The 24,745-nt window shown below is 36.7% G+C and overlaps 1 pseudogene; it reads left to right on the top strand.

Moving 5' to 3' along the window:
- Nucleotides 1-7,017: 7,017 nt before the first annotated feature.
- On the top strand, nucleotides 7,018-7,591 carry LOC116637426 (annotated as a pseudogene).
- The last annotated feature ends 17,154 nt before the right edge of the window (nucleotides 7,592-24,745 follow it).

Here is a 24,745-nt window from a genome sequence, read left to right as displayed (position 1 = left end):
GAGTAATATATGGAATTGTTGAATTGCTATATTGTAAACCTGAAACTAATATAACATTGTATGTTAACTTCACTAGAATTGAAATAAATTAAAAAAAAGAAAATTAAAAAAAAGAAAATGAGATCTTTAGATCATGTTTTCTGATCTTTTTAAATATGCCAGCCTTAACTGGAAGTAAAAATTTGCAGTGTAGAGTACTTTTGTTAGTTTTACAGAGGCAAAACCAAAGGTTTAAACATTTTCAACCTAACTGAATAACATTATAATTCCAATATAATAGTTTTGATTTTTGATTATTCAAAAAAATAATGATGGAATAAAAGAGAAAAATAAAAACAAAAGGAGAAAATGTACATATCACAAAGTGATTTGGTATATGCTGACTTATATTTGTAGGATTCTTTTTATATTTAAAAGCACTCTCATTATATAGTGTCTTTCTGATATTTAGAACAATCCCATCACTAGAAAGAGTTTCAGACATGGAGCCCAGAAGAATAACTTGTTTATCCTTATAATTGAGCAACAACAACAACAACAAATTAGCTGAAAAACAGTATATTTAATAAAATGCTCATTTAGTGACAGGATTTTGTTGTCATTTTGTTTTGTCTTTTACTTGGGAAAACATACACTACAAAACTTAAGCTGGAACGGAACAGGTTGGCTAAGCAACTGGTAACGGAAGACGTCATTTGCTCTAAAAGCAGGAGTTGGCCTTGGTATATGTTCCAATAGTAGCCTCATAAAAATGCTGCTTGTTTTCCAACATATAAAACTGCTTTTAAATCCCGTGTTCCCTTAAGCTGTTTATATTATAACTTCATCAAAGTCAAGAACCTTCTGAGCTTGAATAGAATCTATTTCTTTTTTTTTTTAATGTACTTTCCTTTTTCTTCTCTAAACACTTTGAGGAACTCCTTGTAATATTTGCTATAGATGTGGAGAAGAGAAATAAAAATGCAGACTTCTTTTTAAAAAAATTGATAATGAGTACTGAATACTAATTTCCTTTGAATTCTCTGTGCATAGATAAAACAGTCTTAATGAGATTGGAAATTATCATATAGTAATTCTTGGAGAGAGTATATAAGATTAATGTGCCCTTCAGAGAAAAAAAAACCCAAAATACTGAAATTCCAAGTATTGTTACTGTTATTAAGAAATCAGAAAATCTCTCTGCTCTACAATCAGAAATACTGTAGAAAGAAGGAGCGGTCAACACCTGCTTGAGGTTAGCAAGAAAAAAATGATGACAGTTTGTTGTTGGTGACTTTCTTGCATATTTATTTTCAAAAAATGGTGGGAAAAAAGAACAGAGAATCGAAGTTGAAGTTATAAGGAAAGAGACACTGAATATTGTTGATAGACAATTTGACAGCATAATATCTTGTCAATTAAGAAATTCAGAATCCCTCCAATCAGAATGGCTAAAATTAACAAGTCAGGAAACAACAGATGTTGGCGAGGATGTGGAGAAAGGGGAACTCTCTTACACTGTTGGTGGGAATGCAAACTGGTGCAGCCACTCTGGCAAACAGTTTGGAGGGCCCTCAAAAAGTTAAAAATAGAGCTACCCAATGACCCAGCAAGTGCACTACTAGGTATTTATCCAAAGGATACAAACATAGTGATTCGAAGGGGCACATGCACTCCAATGTTTATAGCAGCAATGTCCACAATAGCCAAACTATGGAAAGAGCCCAGGTGTCCATCAACAAATGAATGGATAAAGAAGATGTGGTGTATAGATATACAATAGAATACTACTCTACTACAATAGAATACTTTAGTGTTGTAGAATACTACAATAGAAAATCTTGCCATTTGCAACAATGTGGATGGAACTAGAGGGTATTATGCTAAGTGAAATAAGTCAGAGAAAAATACCATATGATTTCACTTATATGTGGAATTTAAGAAACAAAACTGATGAACATAGAGGAAGGGAAGGAAAAAATAAAATAAGATGGAAACAGAGAGGGATGCAAACCATAAGAGACTCTTAACTGTAGGAAACAAACTGAGGGTTGCTGGAGGGGAGGGGGATGGAGGGATGGGGTAACTGGGTGATGGGCATTGAGGAGGGCACGTGATGGAATGAGCACTGGGTGTTATATAAGACTGATGAATCACTAAATTCTACCTCTGAAGCTAGCAATAGACTATGTGTTAACTAAATTGAATTTAAATAAAAAATTAAAGAAAGAAGAAATTCAGCACCCCAGTATTATATTTTGGGTGAAATCTTTTTAATGAAGTGCTAAACACTGCCACTTCTTTCCCAGTAGACACCACATTTGGATCCATCTATCATCAAGTCGGATTTCTTCTCTTGTGTACACGAATGCACCAGAATGTTTTACTCTGAGTCAGACATTAGAGCAAGCCATCCAGCACATTAGTTACTTAATTAGAGGCTTAAAGTATTTTGCAAATCTATAAACAGGAAATCCTATATGTAATGCCGCCTTCTAGCCTGTGTCTCTTGTGGTATTATACTTCAAAAGTAATTCCTAGTAATCAGATGGCTAAATAAGAACCAGATTCCAGAATTAAAAGAATGAAACACAAGATTAACTCATTAGGCTGAAATACTAAAGAAACTGGGCCAAATAGAGGCTAATTTCCTGTCCCATGGCCTTTTGTAATTTCTGATCTTTAGGCAATACACAGAGACAAACAAGCATATAAAGGATCTGCTAGAAAAAGTAAAAGAAAACCCTTTCTCTATTATACCTACATTATATAGAAGACTCATAATATTAATTGTACTGAATTATAAGCAGTGGAATCTTACATTGTCCCAACATGTCTGGGCATGTTTGGTAATTAGATTTGTTCCAAACCAAGCTCCCCGAGGACTAATGATAATCTTAACGGTGGGAGAAGGTGGGTGGGGATTGTCAATAAAACTGTAGATACACTTTAAGTTCAAGCTGGGATCCCCACTCCACACAGATACAGAGAAGCTCTTATTATACGAACATTTATTACAGCTACATCTTGTCATATCTATATTCTCAGTGTATGCCCATATACAGTAGTTACTGTATCTAAATAAACCCGACTGAGACCAGGAATGAGTTGAATTTGTTAATTCTACCATCATCTTAACTCTTAAGGTGATCTAGGCTCTTGACAGAGATCTAGGCTCTTGAGAGGGAAAGATGCTCTTAAGATTTTTTCTAATTGCTTATTCTTAATAATTTTAAATGTTGCATTTAAGCCTTAATGTCTTACTAAGTGATGACCCACTGTCATGAAAAGAGTAAATGCCACTAGCAGTAGAAGTCTTAAGATACGAATAATACAGCTATTCAAACAATGCTCTGGTGAAAAGCTTAAGTTTCAAACAGACCTCAATTATCTTTGTCCCTCATCATTAATATGCTAAGTATCTAGTGTGTGTGTGTATAATAGTACACACTATTATAAATGTATTGATAAATAATAGAATAGTATAGTATACTATTATAGAAGTTGTATTAAAGTATTTTAAGAATTGCATTATAATATAGGAATTGCAAGCAGGGAAAGGTTATTTATAGCATTGCTTTTGGTCTGGAATAGCTCCGAAATTTGGAAATGCTGCAATTGCTATCAATAATGTCCACCCTCATAAATTTGCTGTTGCTTGCTATAGACTGAATGTTTGTGTCTCCCCACAGTTCATATGCTGAAATCCTAATCCCCAATGTGATGGTAATAGGAGTTGAGGCCTTTGGGAGGTGGTTAGGTCTATGAGGGTGAAGTCCTCAAGAATGGCATTAATGCCCTTAGAAGAGAGACCCTGGGGACAGACCTTGCCCCTTCTGCTGAGTGAGGACACAGTGGGAGAGCCATCTATGAACCAGGAAGCAGGCTCCCACCAGATACTGCATCTGCGGGCTCCTTGATCTTGGCCTTCCCAGCCTCCAAAACTGTGAGACATAAATTTCTGTCATTTATATGCCACCCAGTTTATGGTATTCTGTTAGAGCAGCCTGAACTAAGACATGATGGTATTGTTTAACTGAAAGAGGAAGACACAGAACAGGAATTCTCGCCGAGAGGACCATGATGTCCAGGCTAGAGTTTCCATGCTGACATGACAATTAGAAGAGCAGCAACAAGGTTCAACTATACACATAAATGTAGGAGCCAGAACCCAGTGGTTTAGGTGTCTGACAGCAGGTTAGAAAGACCATGAATCCTGACCATACTCTGTTTTAAGAGAGTGGCACATTGAGCAAAACTGGTATTAATTACCTGAGGTCAGAGAGCTTGATTAGCTAATCAGTGAGCCTCAGAGTGAACCCCAAACACTGCACTTGGAGGAAGTGGTATTATAGGCCACTTTATAGGTATATAGATTTCTTAAAAAAACTTCAGTTAATAAGAGTGAGTTATGGTGAATGGTCTCAGACATTTGCTTAGTGTTTTATACCCCTTCTTTAATTCATAGCTCCTTTTTTGTAAATTACAAAAGCACTACTTTATTATAAAAATCCAAATGATTCAGACATGTTAATATAGAAAATAAAAATAAAAATTCCCAACAGTCTCATTCTCCAGATATTAACTGACTGCTGCTTATCTTCCTGTGAGAAGGCAGATTGGGGAGCCAAACTACTTGAGTGCAAATTTTAGCTCTGTCACTTACTAGCTGTGTGACTGTGGGGCAAGGACCTCTCAGTGTCTTGGAATCCCATCTATACGGGGATGGGATCCCATCCCTCATAGAGTTGTTGTGAGGATTAACAATAGCATACATAGAGCACTTAGAATAGTGCCTGGTACATAGCAAGTGTGGTTTTTGTTGATGATGATGATTATACAATTACATATAAGTAGATATTTACACATAAAAAATAAGGTAATTTATATTTATAGCTTCATCTTTATAAAATTAGAATCATAGTATATATATTTTGGTGATACTGATCATAGGTTGAAACTTTGTGATGTGGCCTCCATATCTCTCTGGACAATTTCTCTGACTTTTTTCTCTGCATTCTGCATGATTTTTCTCAAGCTTGTCCTTCACATCACAGACTGTACCTTGTCAATTTTGCTACTTGCTCTTTCAGATAAATTATTTCCTTAATGATACTATTTTAATGAATTTAAATGTATATGACATCAACTTCAAAAGGAACTCAAAGGTATAGAGTAAAAAACTCCCTCCATCCACGTCCACCTGATACCCAGGTCCTGCCTAGAAGCTAGCACTTTTGCCATTTTCTTGTGGATCCTTCCAGAGGTATGTATGTGTAAACAAATAAATGCAAATAAATGTTTGTACATGAACATTAGTATTCTATAGAATACTAACCAGCCTCTCTCCTAAACCTTCTTTACAATACATCTTGGGGAGTTTGCATTATTATTTCTTTTTTTTTTTACTGTTATGTTAATCACCATACATTACATCATTAGTTTTTGATATAGTGTTCCATGATTCATTGTTTGTGCATAACACCCAGTGCTCCATGCAGGAACGTGCCCTCTTTAATACCCATCACCAGGCTAACCCATCCTCCCACCCACCTCCCCTCTAGAACCCTCAGTTTGTTTTTCAGAGTCCATCGTCTCTCATGGTTCGTCTCCCCCTCCGATTTCCCCCCTTCATTCTTCCCCTCCTGCTATCTTCTTTTTTTTTTCTTAACATATATTGCATTATTTGTTTCAGAGGTACAGATCTGTGATTCAACAGTCTTGCACAATTCACAGCGCTCACCATAGCACATACCCTCCCCAGTGTCTATCACCCAGCCACCCCATCCCACCCCACCGCCCACTCCAGCAACCCTCAGTTTGTTTCCTGAGGTTAAGAATTCCTCAGCAGAGAAAGTCAATTATCATATGGTTTCACTTATTTGTGGAATATAAGGAATACCATGGAGAACATTAGGAGAAGGAAGGGAAAAATGGGGGGGGTGGAATTGGAGGGAGAGATGAACCATGAGAGACTACGGACTCTGAGAAACAAACAGGGTTTTAGAGGGGAGGAGGAAGGGGGGATTGGTTAGCCCGGTGATGGGTATTAAGGAGGGCACGTACTGCATGGAGCACTGGGTGTTATATGAAAACAATGGATCGTGGATCACCACATCAAAAACCAATGATATATTGTATGGTGACTAACATAACATAATAAAATTAAAAAAAGAAAAAAGAATTCCTCATATCAGTGAGGTCATATGATACGTGTCTTTCTCTGATTGACTTATTTCGCTCAGCATAACACCCTCCAGTTCCATCCACGTCGTTGCAAATGGCAAGATCTCATTCCTTTTGATGGCTGCATAATATTCCATTGTATATATATACCACATCTTTTTTATCCATCCATCTGTCGATGGACATCTTGGCTCTTTCCATAGTTTGGCTACTATGGACATTGCTGCTATAAACATTGGGGTGCATGTACCCCTTTGGATCACTACATTTGTATCTTTGGGGTAAATACCCAGTAGTGCAATTGCTGGATTGTATGGTAGCTCTATTTTCAACTTTTTGAGGAACCTCCATACTGTTTTCCAGAGTGGTTGCACCAGCTTGCATTCCCACCAACAGTGGAGGAGGGTTCCCCTTTCTCCGCATCCCTGCCAACATCTGTCATTTCCTGACTTGTTAATTTTAGCCATTCTGGCTGGTGTGAGGTGGTATCTCATTGAGGTTTTGATTTGGATTTCCCTGATGCTGAGCGATGTTGAGCATGCATTATTATTTCATAAAGATCTGCCTCATTCTTGTTAATGGCTATATATTCCAATGTATGAATTGTCATAATTTATTTAGCTGGTCTCCAATTAATGGGCATTTTTATCTCATTTCCAATATCTTACTCTCACAAACAATGTTGCAGTAAATAACCTCATATATACATCATTTTCAAAACATATGATTTTACACATATTTTACACACATATGACACATAGGATAAAGTCCTATTGGCATTTGTCCTTTTTGTAGATATCATTATAGAGATTACTTCTCATAAAAACTGCCTGGTCCACCCTGGGCCCGGAAGGGTGATGTGGCTGGGGCTTCGCCGGCCTCACTATGTCTGCCATTTTCAATTTTCAGAGTCTGTTGACTGTCATCTTGCTGCTTATATGTACCTGTGCTTACATCCGATCCTTGGCACCCAGCCTCCTGGACAAAAATAAAACTGGATTGTTGGTATATTTTGGAAGTGCACCAGAATTGGTGAATGGAAGAGTCCTTACGTTGCAGTATGCTGTGTAGTGATGGCCTTCAGCATCCTCTTCATACAGTAGCTTGGAAGAATATCAGAATTTAATTGCTATCAGATTTCAGTATGAAAAAAGGACTTATTTACAGAAAATAATGGAATGAATGGTTAACCCTTTTATCTCTGAACATTGAATGAGATAAATTTCCAGCTGCTGTTCTCTATTTTTATTATTGGACCAATGTTCTATATAAATAGGATGTAACCATTTAATACTCAAAGAGTTTAATATGTCTGTAACAATCAACCTCAGTACTGTCACTACAATATTACATTCTGCAAATGTTATTCTGTTATGTCAGATACCAGTTTTTAGTGAGGTATCTCTAAGGTGCATAATAGAAAACAAAATTGGTAAATGACCCAAGTTTCTTTCACTGTGATTCGGGAATGATAAATCCTTATAGAATGAGACATTTTTCTGGACTAGCTTTTTTGTTGGAAAAAAAAAAAAAGGTTCCATTTGTGTTGGTAAGGACTGCGTTCATATTTAATAATGCTTGCTTTTTCCTCTGGTCACACCAGAGCATTAACAGAGTACCTCGAAGCAAACTCTCTAGTGTATCCCAGGTGTTTCAGCCTTTTATAACAAGCCTATGCAGTTCTTAAGGAAGAAGATAAATGAGATCAGACTTAAGAGTAGTACCGGGAAGATGTTCACACTTAGCATAAAAGAGTTTAGAATAGATGACTGGCATAGTAGCCTCTGAAAACTCTGGATAAGTATGGATAAATATCTTAAGCATAAATTTGACCAGCTGTCATTCTCTAAATAAGACTGCATTCTTAGAGTGAAAATAGCAAAATAGAACAATTACAGAATGATTATCCTATTTGTGTTTTTCATTCTTTTATTCTTTTTAGTGTCAGGTCTCCACTTATTTTAATTGCCCCAAAACACAAACTGTATTTTGTTTGTTTTTAAATACAGCACTTTAAATCTAGAAAAACAAAACAAAACAAAACAAAAAACTGTCTGGTATTGTTTTTAAAAACCAACTATCTACATTTAATTTAACTATAATTTAATATAATGTAGATAATTAAATAGTCTGCATTTTAATATCTAATTTTAGTTATCTACATTTAACTTTTTCCCTATACTCTTTTCATTGAGTATAAAGTATTTGTAGACTCCTCACTATAAATATACTCTTTAATTTACTTTAAAGTATAAAGTCTTTCCAATTTATTACCTGAAATTGTATCCTGGATTCTCTTCTTCTAGTATGGATTTTTCATATGTCTTTTACATTTATTCAGCTTCTGTTCTTTAACCAAAGTCTGTTCTTTTGAATAACAGAATTAGCCTCAAATTGGTTGGGAAATTTTTCCTTGATTCATTGCTCCTTGATTCCAGTAAACTGAGTTTTTCCTTCTGGTCAAGAGTTTGAGGGCTGGGGGTTGACAGTTTGTGTTCTTTGTTTTGCTCGTTGGCTGTGGGCAAAACAGCTGTTTTCTTTCTCTGTGTTGTTAGACTGTGGACACCATCAAGGCAAGGGTGCCTAAAACTTGATAGGAAGAACACTGGAACTTTGGTCTGTTGCCCCTGTAGGGCCCTTGTGGGAGTTTGTTTTTGTTAGTGAGATTATCAATCTTAACTGATTTTGGATTCAGTTCCAAATATCCTCACTTCCACTCTATCCTTTATTTCTCTGAGCCACAGTACAAGGGAAGAAAGTGATATTTTAGTGGCCCAGTTGGGCCAAAAACTAGCAATTTTAAAGACGAGAGTTCCCCATTGGAACTCTTACCCTCCCCAACCCACCAAAACCCCAATTCCACCAAACCATTAGAGAGAGTTTCAATCTCTTGTCCATCCTTTAATAATATTTACTCCAGTCTTTACTGAAGCTTTCACTTATTTCATTCTAAGTGTTCTTGGCAAGAAGTGGAAATCTATTTTGGTCCAAATGATACAAACTTAAACTTAATCAGTAAAACATTAGTTAAGTGGAAGGAGAATAAAATTTTCCCATCTAATACTTGGCCTGTTTATTTATTAGATAATTTGATTACAAAAGTCTTGAAAAGGAACAGATGAATTCAGCTCTTTTTATCCCAAAATGAAATAGGAGGTCAGAAAATAGGATCATTTTCTCTTACTTTGTTTAACTTTATTTATATTCAGCTAATCCCATTATTACCCATAATAATAATAAAAAAATAAAAATGGTTTTCCCCTGTAGGTAACTTTTGGTTTCTCTCTTGCTGCTTTAAAATTCTCTCTTTATCTTTAATCTTTGACATTTTTTTATAAAGATTTTATTTATTTATTTGACAGAGAGAGACACAGCGAGAGAGGGAACACAAGCAGGGGGGAGTGGGAGAGGGAGAAGCAGGCTTCCCGCCGAGCAGGGAGCCCTATGCGGGGCTTGATCCCAGGACCCTGGGATCACGACCTGAGCTGAAGGCAGATGCCTAATGACTGAGCCACCCAGGTGCCCCTAATCTTTGACATTTTAATTATTATGTACCATGGCATGGACTTCTTTGGGTTCATCTTGTTTGGAACTCTCTGTGCTTCTTGGTAACAAGAAAGTTGGTAACAAAAAGTTACTTACAAGGAAAAACCTATAAGGCTATCAGCCGATTTTTCAGCAGAAACGTTGCAAGCCAGAGAGGAGTGGCATGATATATTCAAAGTGCTAAAGGGAAAAAACCTACAACCTACTTTACCTGGCAAGGTTATCATTCAGATTTGAGGGAAAGATAAAGAGTTCCCCAGACAAACAAAAGATAAAGGAGTTTATCACCACTAAACTAGACTTCTTTAAGTGGAAAAGATATGGCCATAATTAACCATAAGAAAAATACGAATAAAAAGATGTAAAATATGACAACATATACATAAAATGTGAAGGGAGTAAGAAGGGAAATAAAAGGAAGAAGAAAAAGGAAGATTTTCTTTTTTGTTTTTGTTTTGTTTTGTTTTTTAAGAATGTGTTTGAACTTAAATGACCATCAAATTAATATGGATTGCTATTTACTTAGGATGTTATATATGAACCTCTTGATAACCACAAACTCCAAGCCTATGATAGATACGCAAAAAATAAAGGGAAAGAAAGCCAAACAAAACACTATAGGTATTCATTATGCAAAGAAAGAGAGCAAGAGAAGAAAACAAAGAACTATAAAAACAACTAGAAAACAAATTTTTAAAGTGGCAATAAGTACATACCTATTAATAATTACTTTAATGTAAATGGCCTAAATGCTCCAATCAAAAGACATAGAGTGGCAGAATGGATAAAAAGAAAACCAAGACCAGTCTGTATGCTGCATACAAGAGACTCACCTTAGACCTAAAGATGCATACACACTGAAAGTGAAAGGATTGAAAACATTCTCTATGCAAAGAGAGAGAGAAAAGAAAAGAAAAAAAGAAAAGCTGGGGTAGCAGTATCAGACAAAATAGGAAAAAAAAAAGACTGTAAAAAAGACAAAGAAGGGCGTTGCAAATGATGGAGGGATCAATCCAATAAAAGCATGTAACAATTGTCAATCTCTACACACCCAACACTGGAACACTTAAATACATAAAGAAAATATTAATGGACATATAGAGAGAAATTGATGGTAATACAATCATAGTAGGGGACTTTAACATTTCACTTACATCAATGGATAGATCATCCAGACAGAAAATAAAAAAGGAAACAATGTCTTTGAATGACACATTGGACCAGATGGATGTAACAGATATATACAGAACATTCCATCCAAAAACAACAGACTGCACATTCTTTTCAAGTGCACATGGATCATTCTCCAGAGCAGATCACATAGTAGGCCACAAAACAAGCCTCAATAAATTTAAGATTGAAATTATACCACGCATATTTTCTGACCACAATGATATGAAACCGAAATAAATCACAAGAAAAAACTGGAAAAACACGAACACGTGGAGACTAAATAACATGATACCAAACAATGAATGGGTCAATGAAGCAGTCATAGAAGAAATAAAAAAATACTTGGAAACAAATGAAAATGAAAATGCAATGGTCCAAAATCTCCAGGACACAGTGAAAGCAGTTCTAAGAAGGAAGTATATAGCAACACAGGCCTATCTCAAAAAAACAAGAAAAAACTCAAACAAACAATCCAATATTATGCCTATAGAACCTAGAAAAAGAAGAAAAAGCAAAGCCCAAGGTGAGTAGAAAAAAAGGAAATAATAAAGATCAGAGCAGAAATAAATGGTGTAGAGACTTAAAAAACAGTAGAAAAATTCATTGAAACCAAGAGCTGGTTCTTTGAAGATAAACAAAATTGGCAAACCTTTAGCCAGATTCATCAAGAAAAAAAGAGAAAGCAACCAAATAAATAAAATCAGAAATAAGAGAGAACTAACAACTGACATCACAGAAATACAAAGGATTATAAAAGAACACTATGAAAAATTATATGCCAACAAACTGCACAACCTAGAAGAAATTCCTAGAAACATACAATCTTCCAAAACTGAACCAGGCAGAAATAGAAAATCTGAACAGATCAATTACAAATAATAAAAGTGACTTGGTAATCAAGAAACTACCAAATAATAAAAGTCCAGACCAGAATGTAAATTCTACCAGACATTTAAAGAAGAGCTAATACCTATTCTCATTAAACTATTCTAAAAAATAGAAGAGGAAGGAAAGCATCCACATATATTCTATGAGGCCAGGGTTACCCTGATACCAAAACCAGACAAAGACACCACACGAAAAAGAAAACTATGGGCCAATATCTATGATGAACATAAATGCAAAAATCCTCAACAAAATATTAGCAAACTGCATACAACAATATATTAAAAAGATCATTCACCACAATTAGGTGGGATTTATTCCCAAGATGCAAGGATGGGTCAATATTCACAAATCAATCAATGTCACATAACACACCAACAAAATGAAGACTAAAAATCATATGATCATCTCAATAGATGCAGAAAAAGCATTTGACATGATTCAACATCCATTCATGAGAAAAAAGCCCTCAAATGGAGTTAGAGAGAACATACCTTAACATAATAAAGACCATATATGAACAACCCACAGCTAAAATCATCCTCAATGGTGAAAAACTGAGAGCTTTCCCTCTAAGGTCAGGAACAAGACAAAGATGTCCACTCTTGCCCTTTTATTCAATGTAGTACTGGAAGTCCTAGCCACAGCAGTCAGACAAGAAAAAGGAAATAAGAGGCATCCATATTGGTGAAGAAGCTAAATTGTCACTATTTGCAGATGACATGATATATACTTAGAAAATCCAAAAAACTCCACCAAAAAACTACTAGAAGTAATAAATGTGTTCAGTACGTGGCAGGATAAAAAATTAATACCCAGAATTCAGTGGCATTTTTATACACTAACAATGAAGTCATGGAAAGAGAAATTTAAAAAAATACATCATTTACAATTGCACCAAAAATAACAAAATACCCAGAATAAATTTAACCAAAGAAGTGAAAGGCTTGAAGTCTGAAAACTACAAAACACTGTTGAAAGAAATTGAAGATTACATAAACAAATAGAAAGATAGACCATGCTCATGGACTGGAAGAATTAATATTGTCAAAATGTCCATATTATCCAAAGCAATTCACAGACTCAGAGCAATCCCTATGAAAATACCAACAGCATTTTTCACAAAACTAGAACAAATAATACTAAAATTTGTATGGAACCACAAAAGACCCCAAATAGCCAAAGCAACTCTGAGAAAGAACAGAGCTGGAGTTATCACAATTCCAGATTTCAAGATGTACTACAAATCTGTAGTAATTAAAACAGTATGGTACTAGCACAAAAATAGATACATAGATCAATGGAACCAAATAAAGACCCCAGAAATAAACCCAGGTTTATATGGCCAATTACTCTATGACAAAGGAGGCAAGAATATACAATGGGGAAAAGAGTCTTTTCAATAAATGGTGCTGGAAAAACTGGACAGATACATACAAAAGAATGAAATTGGACTACTTTCTAACGCCATATACAAAAATAAACTCAAAATGGATTAAAGAGAGGCGCCTGGATGGCTCAGTCAGTTAAGCGTTTGCCTTCAGGTCAGGTCATGATCCCAAGGTCCTGGGATCGAGCCTCACGTTGGGCTCCCTGCGCAGCGGGGAATCTGCTTCTCCCTCTACCCTTCTCCCCTGCTTGTGATATCTCTCTCTCTCTTTCTAATAAATAAGTGAAGTCTTTAAAAAATGGATTAAAGACCTAAATATGAGACCTAAAAACATAAATATCCTAGAAAAGAATATAGGCAGTAATATCTCTGACATCTGCCATAGCAACATTTTTCTAGATATGTCTCCCAAGGCAAAAGAAACAAAAGCAAAAATAAACTATTGGGAATACATCAAAATAAAAAGCTTTTGCACTGCAAATGAATCCATCAAGAAAACTTAAAGACAACCTACCAAATGCAAGAAGTTATTTTGCAAATGAAATATGTGATAAAGGGTTAGTATGCAAAATATATAAAGAACTTATACAACTGAATACCAAAAAAACAAATAATCCAATTAAAATATGGGAAACATTAACAGATATTTCTCCAGAGAAGATATACAGATGGCCAACAGACACATGAAAAGATGCTAACATCATTAGTTAATTAATTAAAAAATTAATAACTAACATCATTAGTTATCAGGGAAATACAAATCAAAACCACAATGAAATATCACCTCATACCTGTTAAAATCAAGAAGACAAGAAACAACAAGTGTTGGCAAGGATGTGGAGAAAAAAGAACCCCTGTGCCCTATTGGTGGGAATGCAAATTGGTACAGCCACTGTGGAAAACAGTATGGAGATTCCTCAAAAAAATAAAAATGAAATACCATATGATCCAATAACTCCATTATTGGGTATTTACCTAGGGAAAACGAAAACACTGACTTGAAAAAATGTATGTACCCCCATGTATTACAGCAGCATTATTTACAATAGTCAAGACATGGAAACAACCTAAGTGTCCATCAATAGACAAATGGATAAGGAAGATGTGACACACACACACACACACACACACACACACACACACACAATGCAATAAAAAAGGATGAGATGGTGCCATTTGAGAGAACAGATGGAGCTAGAGGGTATTATGCTAAGTTAAATAAGTCAGACTGAGAAAGACAGATACCATTTGATTTCACCCACTTTGGAATCTAAAAAAAAAGTGAATAAACAAACAAAAAGCTAAATCAGAACTATAAGTAGAGAGAACAAACTGACGGTTGCCAGAGGGGAGGGAATGGGGGGATAGACAAAATGGGTGAAGAAGAGTGGGAGATACAGAATTCCAGTTATGGAATGAAGAAGTCACAGGAATAAAAGGCACAGCATAAGGAATACAGCCAATGATATTGTTATAGTGATGTAATGGGACACATGGTAGCTACACCTGTGGTGAACATACCATAATGTATAAAATTGTCAAATCACTAAGTTGTACACCTGAGACTAATGTAACATTGTGTGTCAACTATACTCTAAATAAATAAATACTAAATAAGTAAATAACAATTATCAAAATGGCAAAATAGCACTTACTCTTTGTCAAGCAACTTCTAAGAACTTAATATGTGTTAACTCACTTAAAGCTTGACACATAATGACTATACTATGCATGAAGCTCTGCTCCAGCAGAGATGGCTTGTAAATCTGTATCAGAGCTTCTTAGAGGCCAATTTAAGAATGGAACAGTAAAAGGTTACATCACAGTGACTATAAGTTAAAAATAAGCCAGTTTGTCAGGAAGAGCCCAGAAAATTCTTGTTTTTGTGAGCCAAGAAAAAATTCTTCCATGGATCTTAGAGCACACCAATGTCAACCTTGATTTTAATAATTAGATCCATAAACTAATTTCCTTATAATTTTCTTCAATGTAGGCAGAGAGCTTAACACCCAAGCATAGTTGAGTAAAAGCAGTTTTATAAGAGGCCAACATGATATGCTGTACATAGAAATTCTTCTGTAACCTGACTTGATCCAAATATGAAATTTAGACTATTTTGAGAAAGAGATGATCCATTAGGAAATCCTCATAAATGTGATTTTCCAAACTGAGATTTTATAATTATGAGGCAGCATAATTCAGAATTCAAAGATATACTGTTAGGTAACAAACAGGCAGACATCCCATGTTATTATTTGAGGATGGAATTGTACGATTCAACAGTCAACCAGCTAAAAGATTCATGTCCTATTGAGAAAGTATGAGAAACCTAACCAGGATGCATGCCTCTTTATGGAGGTAGGAGTAGGGAGTGTCTTGCAACAGGCCAAGATTCTTTAATACTGCTGTGGTAGTTTGCATTATTGGCTTCAATTCCTCACACCTTATTGTAACTTGGAGCTTGCCCTGTTGCTTAATAGTTCCTCCTACTAAAGGTGACATTGGCTATTCCAGTGTCCTGGACAGAAATGACAGTTTGCCAGTTCTGAACCTAGACCTTAAGAGACCCTGTATATTTTTCTTGTTCTCTTGAGCCTATGCCATTACCATGAGATGAACTTACTTTGGATATTTGTTGCCCCTTTCATCTGGGCCTAAAAATAAACAGGTGTTGAGCAGAGATGTTCTAACCTATTTGTAGGCCTTTAGCATGAGACAGAGCCAGGTGCTGCAGGCGAAGGCACATCTTCCCTAGCTACTTCACAGACCTATGAGAAAATAAAAGCTTTTGTTAAATGGTACTGGGATTTTTTTTTTTTTTTGGTCTGGTTATTTGTTACACACCAATGGCTGACTATTGCAATTGTGCTAGGTCAGTTTCCAACACATGAAAAGCTAGAAAATGGAGGTTCTAAATTTTTACCCCATAGAGTATTGCAATGATAATTTTAGCTTGGAGAGTTTTTAAAGCAAGTTTATCGCATATTTTTTCCTGCTTTGTCGAAGATTATTTGACCATAGAGTTGAGGGTCCATATCTGGGTTCTCTATTCTGTTCCATTGGTCTGTATGTCTGTTTTTGTGCCAGTACCATGCTGTCTTGGTGATCACTGCTTTGTAATATAGCTTGAAATCAGGCAACGTGATGCCCCCAGCTTTGTTTTTCTTTTTCAACATTTCCTTGGCGATTCAGGGTCTTTTCTGATTCAATATAAATTTTAGGATTGTTTGTTCTAGCACTTTGAAAAATGTCATTGGAATTTTGATTGGGATGGCATTGAAAGTATAGATTGGTCTGGGTAGCATAGACATTTTAACAATGTTTATTCTTCTGATCCATGAGCATGGAATGTTTTTCCATCTTTTTGTGTCTTCTTCAATTTGTTTCACGAGTGTTCTGTAGTTCCTAGAGTATAGATCTTTTACCTCTTTGGTTAGGTTTATTCCAAGGTATCTTATGGGTTTTGGTGCTATTGTAAATGGAATCAATTCTCTAATTTCTCTTTCTACAGTTGCATTGTTAGTGTATAAGAAAGCAACTGATTTCTGTGCATTGATTTTGTATCCTGCCACATTACTGAATTGCTGTATGAGTTCTAGTAATTTGGGGGTGGAGTCTTTTGGATTTTCCACATAAAGTATCACGTCATCTGCGAAGACACAGATGTAGTGAAAAGAGGGCCATATGCACCTCAGTGTTCATAGCAGCAATGTCTGCAATAGCCAAACTGTGGAAAGAGCCGAGATGCCCTTCAACAGATGAATGGATAAAGATGATGTGGTCTATATATACGATGGAATATTACTCAGCCATAAGAAAGGATGAATACCCAACTTTTACATCAACATGGATGGGACTGGAGGAGATTATGCTAAGTGAAATAAGTCAAGCAGAGAAAGTCAAATTATCATATGGTTTCACTTATTTGTGGAATATAATGAATAGCATGGAGGACATTAGGAGAAGGAAGGGAAAAATGGAGGGAGGAAATTGGAGGGGGAGACGAACCACGAGAGACTATGGACTTCGAGAAACAAACTGAGGGTTTTAGAAGGGAGGGGGTGGGGGGATGGGTTAGCCCAGTGATGGGTATTAAGGAGGGCACGTACTGCATGGAGCACTGAGTGTTATATGAAAACAATGAATCATGGATCACTACATCAAAGACTAATGATGTATTGTATGGTGACTAACATAACATAATAAAATAAAATAAATCAAAGACAAAAAAATAAAGCAAGTTTATCAAAGCACCCACTTTGACTATAAAATATATTAAGAAAGTACCTAACACAATGTCTTTCTATCATTAAACAATGTAAATTCTTGAAGCCTTAAATAAAATAATAGTAACAACTATATCTTTTTATTTTTATTTTTTATTTATTTTTTTAAAGATTTGTATTTATTTATTTGACAGAGAGAGACACAGCAAGAGAGGGAACACAAGCAGGGGGAGTGGGAGAGGCAGAAGCAGGCTTCCCGGTAAGCAGGGAGCCTGATGCTGGGCTCAATGCGGGGCTCGATCCCAGGACCCCAGGATCATGACCTGAGCCGAAGGCAGACGCTTAACGACTGAGCCACGAGACAAAGGTAAGCCAGGTATTACACTAGGCACATTAATTATCTCATTTCACTTTCATCAGTTATGCGAGGTAGATGGTAAAAATGCAAACTTCTGTCAGTGAGTATTGGCCAACCAATAGTTACTTAAGAGAGTTAATTTTCAAATTCCCTGTAAGTAACAAAATCTTTGGCTGGTGTTCTCCATTCTATTATTAACTAAAGAGGTTTGGAGTAACTTTCTGAGGTTTGGAAACCACACTTTGGTCACTTTGCCTACAGAAATAAGACTTAGTACCTCCATTTCCTCTGGCAAATATTTTCTGGGTCTATGACAATTTCCTTAATTTTCTACCCTTGTGACTTGTTAGTGTTATAGGGATTTTATTGCCATGATCAGAATTGAAGATGTTTAGTCAACTGATTAAAAGGAAAGTCATATTTTGTTTGGGTTTCAATGAACCTATTCACCTGAAGACACTTAGTCAAGCCTTTTTACATTGTAGATTGAAAAGCACAAGCACACTCTTTTTGCAACTCATCCTATCAAGAGGAGTCTATTCCCTACCCTTCAAATCTAGACTGTTCTTATCGCTTGCTTTGACCAAAAGAATATAGTAGAAGTGAAGTTATGACTTTCAAACTAGAACTTAAGCTTCCGCCTTGGTTCTTTGAGAATGCTGCCCTGAGACTGACATGTGAGGCAGCCAGTCTAGCTTACTGAGGATGAGCGGCCACAGGAGAACCAAGTGCCCCTATTGATAGCCTCGCACCAGCTGCCAGATATGTGCCTGAGGCCATCTTGAACCTCTGGCTGTAAACCCAGGAAAAACCAGCCGCACCCAGCCAACACACAGAATTTGAGAAATAGTAAATTGTTGTTGGTTTAAACCACTAAGTTTTGGTGTGCTTTATTACACCGAAATACATAGCTCATACTTTTTCTTCTTATTCCCGGGAGCATAGTGGAAAATATTAGATAATTTGGGAAAAGGTAGTGAACGAAGGAGAACAGACAGCGAGTAAGTTCTATGCAGATGGATCATACAGCTTTACTTCAGCAACAGGAAAGGGGAAAAATGAAGAAAGTATCATTGCAGATGAGAAGAGATGAGTGAGTCTGCAGATAAGGGAGATAACCAGTGAACTGTGTGTGTGGGGGGGAACAGCTCTGTCATTGCACCTTGGTGACCCTGCATGTATCCAAATAGGCCAGATTTGGTCTGCAGCCTGCCCTAAGTCTGGTGAGCCTCCTTCTGTTCTTCTTGGAATGCGAGAACCTGAAGGCTTGTGAGGAGGGGCTACCAGGACATTTCTCACTTGCTTTCCTATCTGTCAGGGAGACTGACATGAGACAGTATCTCACTGTCTCCCTGGTTCTGATGAGGTGTGAGGCATTGTGCCTCACTCCCCCTTAGAAGGAAGCGCAGGCTATAAAATTGTTTAGCTGCAATCTAGAATTCCCTCCTTGGCAACAGAGAGTATTTCGAGTTGATTTGTAATCATCTGGCCCTTTTGTTTCAGTGCCATCCTTCTTGGTTTGTGAAACAGGCACCTTTGGCTACTCTTCCACGTCTGTGTAAGTAATAAACCCTCTAAAGCTGAAAAGGACTCATGGTCCTTACTGGCCAATTCCTGCAGGCCTTGGCCATGGCCTTGCCTGCTGTCTGACACAGGTCGTTAATGAAAACAAAACAAAACAAAACTTGTCATAAAGAATTAAAAACAACAAACCATAATTTTGTAGTTGAAGTAGGATGAAAATTTGACATATTTTCTGTTCCCCACCCTATCCCAAATCTCATCTTCAGTAATGAATACATGGATTATCAACACTTCAGTTATTTGTCATCCATACCCCTAACTAACCTGGACAAGTTCATCTGTACCAACAATAAATGCATCTCAATAAATGAAAAACCTACATATCCCTTAGAAAGATAGTCTGGAATGGCTTAGAAGCAAAGGTACAGCAAATATTTAAAATTTTAACTCCTATCTCAGGGAAAGTGTATATACTTCATCATAAATTCTCAAGTTACTGAAATATTTAAGAGAGAACTCATGAATTCTCTTTTTTCTTGTCATTGTTAACTGCCCATAAAGAAAAACAAGTCAGAAAAATAAATCAGCAATACCGAGAATTTAATTTTACTGCTATGTAAATAATTTTCCAAATAAACAAAATTTGGGTGGAATGGATATTTTCTGTACAAAAGAACCTGACTCTCAAAGTGCATAAATATACCTCTGATATTAAAGTCTTTAGGGAAGCATGTAGAATTTAGGGAGACTTTCAGTGAGAATTCCCATTCCAAAAATGTTTATTAAAATGAACTTATTTTGTTCTTTCATTCTCCCCACTACCTGTGAAGGTGAAGAGTCCTTAAATGTAAATTTGAAACATTGGACACCAGGAGGAATAAGAAGAAAAGCAAAGAACTTGGATTATAAATAGAATAAAAGAGGCTCTGAGTAATTAAAAAGTACCTGTGAACACATCCTGTGCAAAACCTAAGCAAGGATTCTGCCCACTCTGGTCAGATAGAGAGCTACTTTTGCTCTAAGTAAATAGCAAGCTAAATGAGCCCTTTTTTTTTTTTTAAGATTTTATTTATTTATTTGACAGAGAGAGACACAGCGAGAGAGGGAGCACAAGCAGGGGGAGTGGGAGAGGGAGAAACAGACTCCCCGCCGAGCAGGGAGCCTGATGCGGGGCTCGATCCCAGAACCCTGGGACCATGACCTGAGCCGAGGGCAGACGCTTAACGACTGAGCCACCCATTAAGAGGATATTTGAGCCATGTGGAATGTAAACAATGAAAGTGGTCTAGCCAAACTAGTTTCTACTTTATGCAGACACCATTCATTCTTCTACACTTAAAATTTTTTAAGTGTGTGCAGGCCAATATGGGGATGGGGTACTCATCCATGAATAAAAATGTAACAATTCAATTGACATCCACTGAGTGCTAACCATGAGCCAGGCATTATAATTATCCCATGTGTCTCCTTGGCTCTAGCTTTCCCTACTGTAATCCACTTCTCTGCTTAAAATTATTCCAGGGCTGCCCACTGCTTCCAGAATGAAACACAAACACTTGAATCCGGGGCAAACAGCCCAGCCCTCGCCAGCCTCTCCGGGATCCTCCTTGCCAGGCTTCCTTCCCATCTTAGATCCCCTGCCCCAGACAGACTTGAGTTTCCCGGAGGTGCCCTGACTTCCATGCCTTTGTGCGTGCCGGGGCCTCCTCCGATCCCTACCCTATCTCCGAAAGAGTAAATGCTCCTTCTTATTCTGTAGTATAATCTGCCTATAACTATGCCAGCACTGATTTCAGTGAACTTGCTCCCTCCCTCATCCTTGTGATTCTACTGCTTAGCCAGGAATAGCAGTCAAAAAATGATTATCAGATTAATAGTGAACTTTAAGAAACGTGTATGAGTGTGAGCTGAGTGTGATCTTGGTATGAGCTGAGACAGTGGAAGTGTTTGTTATAGTGAAGATGAGAAGAATTCTTCAGAGAAAGAGTATGCTTTTAAAAATGGCACAGAGGTGTGAATTTTCAAAAGCTAATTATACTGATGGCTATGGATGCAAAGTCTCTCATGCATGGTTCACAGGAGTCCAGAGACTATTAGTTCTTATTTGTGAGGGTAAAAGAAAGGTGTGGACTTATGAATAAAGCGGACGAGGTTCACATGGCTTTGTATCAGGCTATGAGAGGTAAAAGACAGAGGACTAAAGTAAACCTTAGTTTTCATGATTCATCTAAAACCTTAGCATCTACTTTTTTTTCCTGACCCTGGGCTTGGAAAAAAATGCTTAACATGGCTTTAAAAAATTATACTGGCAAAAATGGGGCTAAAGCTTCTGGGACCATAATGAATGCACAGGACTTCCTTTGGAAGTGTAAAATTTGACTGGTGTTACGAGTCGATAGGAATCTAGGAAAAACTTTACAGGATAAGTAAGGAGGAAGGGAAAAAGAATGAATCTCAGTATTACGGAAATAATATTGAATCTGGAATTATAAGAGCTAAAATAAAGTCTGCTTATTCTTTTTCAATACTGGCATGGGCTAGTCATAACTTCTCTATGCTTGCTTCCATATTTGTAAAGAAATAATAAAGTAGCTCTGAGATTTCCAGTTAATATGGTAGATTAAACCAACATTGGAGATCTGCTCATTCCACAAAGTTTTAAAAGTTTTAAAATAGGTTTGAAAGTAAGAAAGGGAGATCTCCAAATAATGAAATAAAGAGGAAATAAGAAATCAGGATGTGGAGGGAGAGCTAGTGCTAAATACAGTCAGAGGGGCATTAGAACAAGATATACAGCTAAAGAGCTGGAGATTATAATCATGGGAGGAAGGAAGTTAAGGTATGCATGGCCCCATGCATGTTAGGTGCTATAGCAGGGGTCCTTTCATAAACCTAGGGGTCTGAGAGGCCTGAGAGACCTCTGAGCCAGAGATAGGCATGGAAAAAAGTCAATTGCATATTAAAGATCATTGTTTGGTAGGAGGATTATATAGCAATTAAACGTCATTAAATTAAATATGCATATTAAAATTTAAGAGCAACCACTTAAAGAACAGAAATAGTATGTTAATCTTCCTCTTGTCTAGTAGATCAATAACAGACAGTAAAGAAAATGTATGGTAAATAAATATAGAATAAGATGGTGAATGTCAGTTCAAACAGTAATAATCACAATAAAAATAAATGCATTAAACTTATTAGTGAATTAATAGTGACAATAATAAAAACTGAATGGGAAGAAATCAGAGAGGGAGACAAACCATGAGAGACTCTTAACTATAGGAAACAAACTGAAGGTTGCTGGAGGGAGGTGGGTGGGGGATGGGGTAACTGGAGGATGGGTATTAAGGAGCGCACGTGTTGTGATGAGCACTGGGTGTTGTACGCAACTGATGAATTACTGAATTCTACATCTGAAACTAATGATGTACTATATGTTGGCTAATTAAATTTAAATAAAAATAGTGACAATAATGATAATATATTAATATTCAGCTCATAAAGTTGTAAATTTAAATGAAATAAATGTTATGTAAATGCTTATTGTTAGGTACAATGCCAAATGTTGTTCATTCTCAATCCAAGTTCAGGTTTACCAATAACCTTTAAGACAAACTAACCGGAAGACTGTTCCCAAAGCATTTAGAAAGTTCAGTACTCAACTTGTATAAGTGCCTCTCATCTAATGATTTCCCATTCTTCCAACAGACAGAAATGGCAGCCTCCTGACAAGATGAAGAACCCATGTCGTTGAAGATTTCCGGGCTTGTTAATTTCTCACCAAATGTTTAGTGTTACTGGACTTAAGTTGGAAAAAAAAGGAAAACGATGGATTTGGCTTCCAATTTACTTTGTCCTTTGTTCCATCTCTTCAGGAATTCAATTTGAATCTGTTTTACAATGTAAAAATTGTGTTAAAAATACAAAGCAAAATTGGATCAAATGAAATTTTTTTTGGTAATTAGATAACATTTGGGGTGATAATACTATAAAAAATACTTTGGTACTGCTTCCAGAATATAGCATTTTAAAGCCTGAAAGAACTGTGAAAACTTTCTAGCTCAGTGGGTTTCTGGTGCTGCGCTAAAGAATCATAGGGATCTGCAGGGCCCTCGAGGCCATGGGAAGGAGGGGGTAGGATTCTGAGCAGAAGAGTCTCCAGGTGCCTTCTCATTGCTTCTTCAACTTGCTTAGGCTTCAACTGGGCTTCTGTGTGAGATTTCATTTGAAAATAGTGTAATATCTATAGAAAGAAAAGAAAAGGAAAGGGAAGGGAAGAGAAGGGAAGGGAAGGGAAGGAAAGAGAGGAGAGGAGAAGAGAAGGAGAAGAGAAGAGAAGAGAAGAGAAGAGAAGAGAAGAGAAGAGAAGAGAAGAGAAGAGAAGGAAAGAAAGTTAAAAAACACTGAGCCCACATTCTGTTTTATAGATGATGAAACAGAGGTTCAGAGAAGGTAAGTGGCTTGCTCACTGCTGGCAGAGCAAATAAAAAACCAGGGACTAGAAATCAGCCTTTTTCTCCAATACTATCTCTATATTAGAGACAATGATTTTGTTTTTTTCTCCTGACAAAAGGAACTGAGGCATTGTATTAAGTGTTAGGACTAAAAATATAAATAAATTGTGGTCTTAGCCCTTAGGGGCCTTTGATTCTATGAGATCAGCTAGGAGAAAGTTTTAAGAAGGATGGAGCCATCAACAATTTTTAATGCAGTCATTAGAACCAAGAAGATGAGAAAAAAATAACCCAAGTAAATTAAAAGAAAAGAAAAGGAAAAGGACTCACTTTTAGAGCTGTTGAAATTTGACTCTATTATTGCCGTGATTTTACATTTATACCATCACAGTAAAATAGATCACTGATAAAATTTATATCTCCATAGATCTTTAAGAAGAAACTAGATAATCATTTGCTAACATGGTCTAGACTAATGGCTCCAAACTTTTCTGATCACATGTTTCAGAGTTCCCAGGACCACACTCACTTCTGACAACAACTGCAAGTTCAGGTGGTCCCCAAGACTACTCTCAGCTTTGATAATTCACTAGAATTCATAGAACTCACTGAAAGCTGTTATGTTCAGTTACGGTTTATTACAGTGAAAGGATACAGGTTAAAATCAGCCAAGAGAAGAGACATATATAGAGCAACGTCCAGGAGAATTCTATGGATGGAGCTTCCAACTCTCCTCTCCTTGTGGAGTCATGAACAACATTAACTTCTGGCAATGTGTGACATTACACTTGGAGTATTGCCAATTAGGGAAGCTCTCCTGAGCCTTGGTGTCCAGAGTCTTTACTGGGGTTTGATCATACCTTTAGTGTCCAATTCCACTGAAGGTTAAGCTTATACTACTTGGTCCAAAGCCCCTACCATGTATCACATTGTTAAACCATCCAGTGTAGCCCAATGGTCTCAGGTAAACAAAGACAGTGTTATCAGGCAGGACATTCCAAGAGATCATTTCCTGGGAGATCAT

This window comes from Phoca vitulina, unplaced genomic scaffold (assembly GCF_004348235.1).
Source record: "Phoca vitulina isolate PV1807 unplaced genomic scaffold, GSC_HSeal_1.0 scaffold14, whole genome shotgun sequence".
Lineage (NCBI taxonomy): Eukaryota > Metazoa > Chordata > Mammalia > Carnivora > Phocidae > Phoca > Phoca vitulina.
This window is presented reverse-complemented; position numbering and strand designations above follow the sequence as displayed.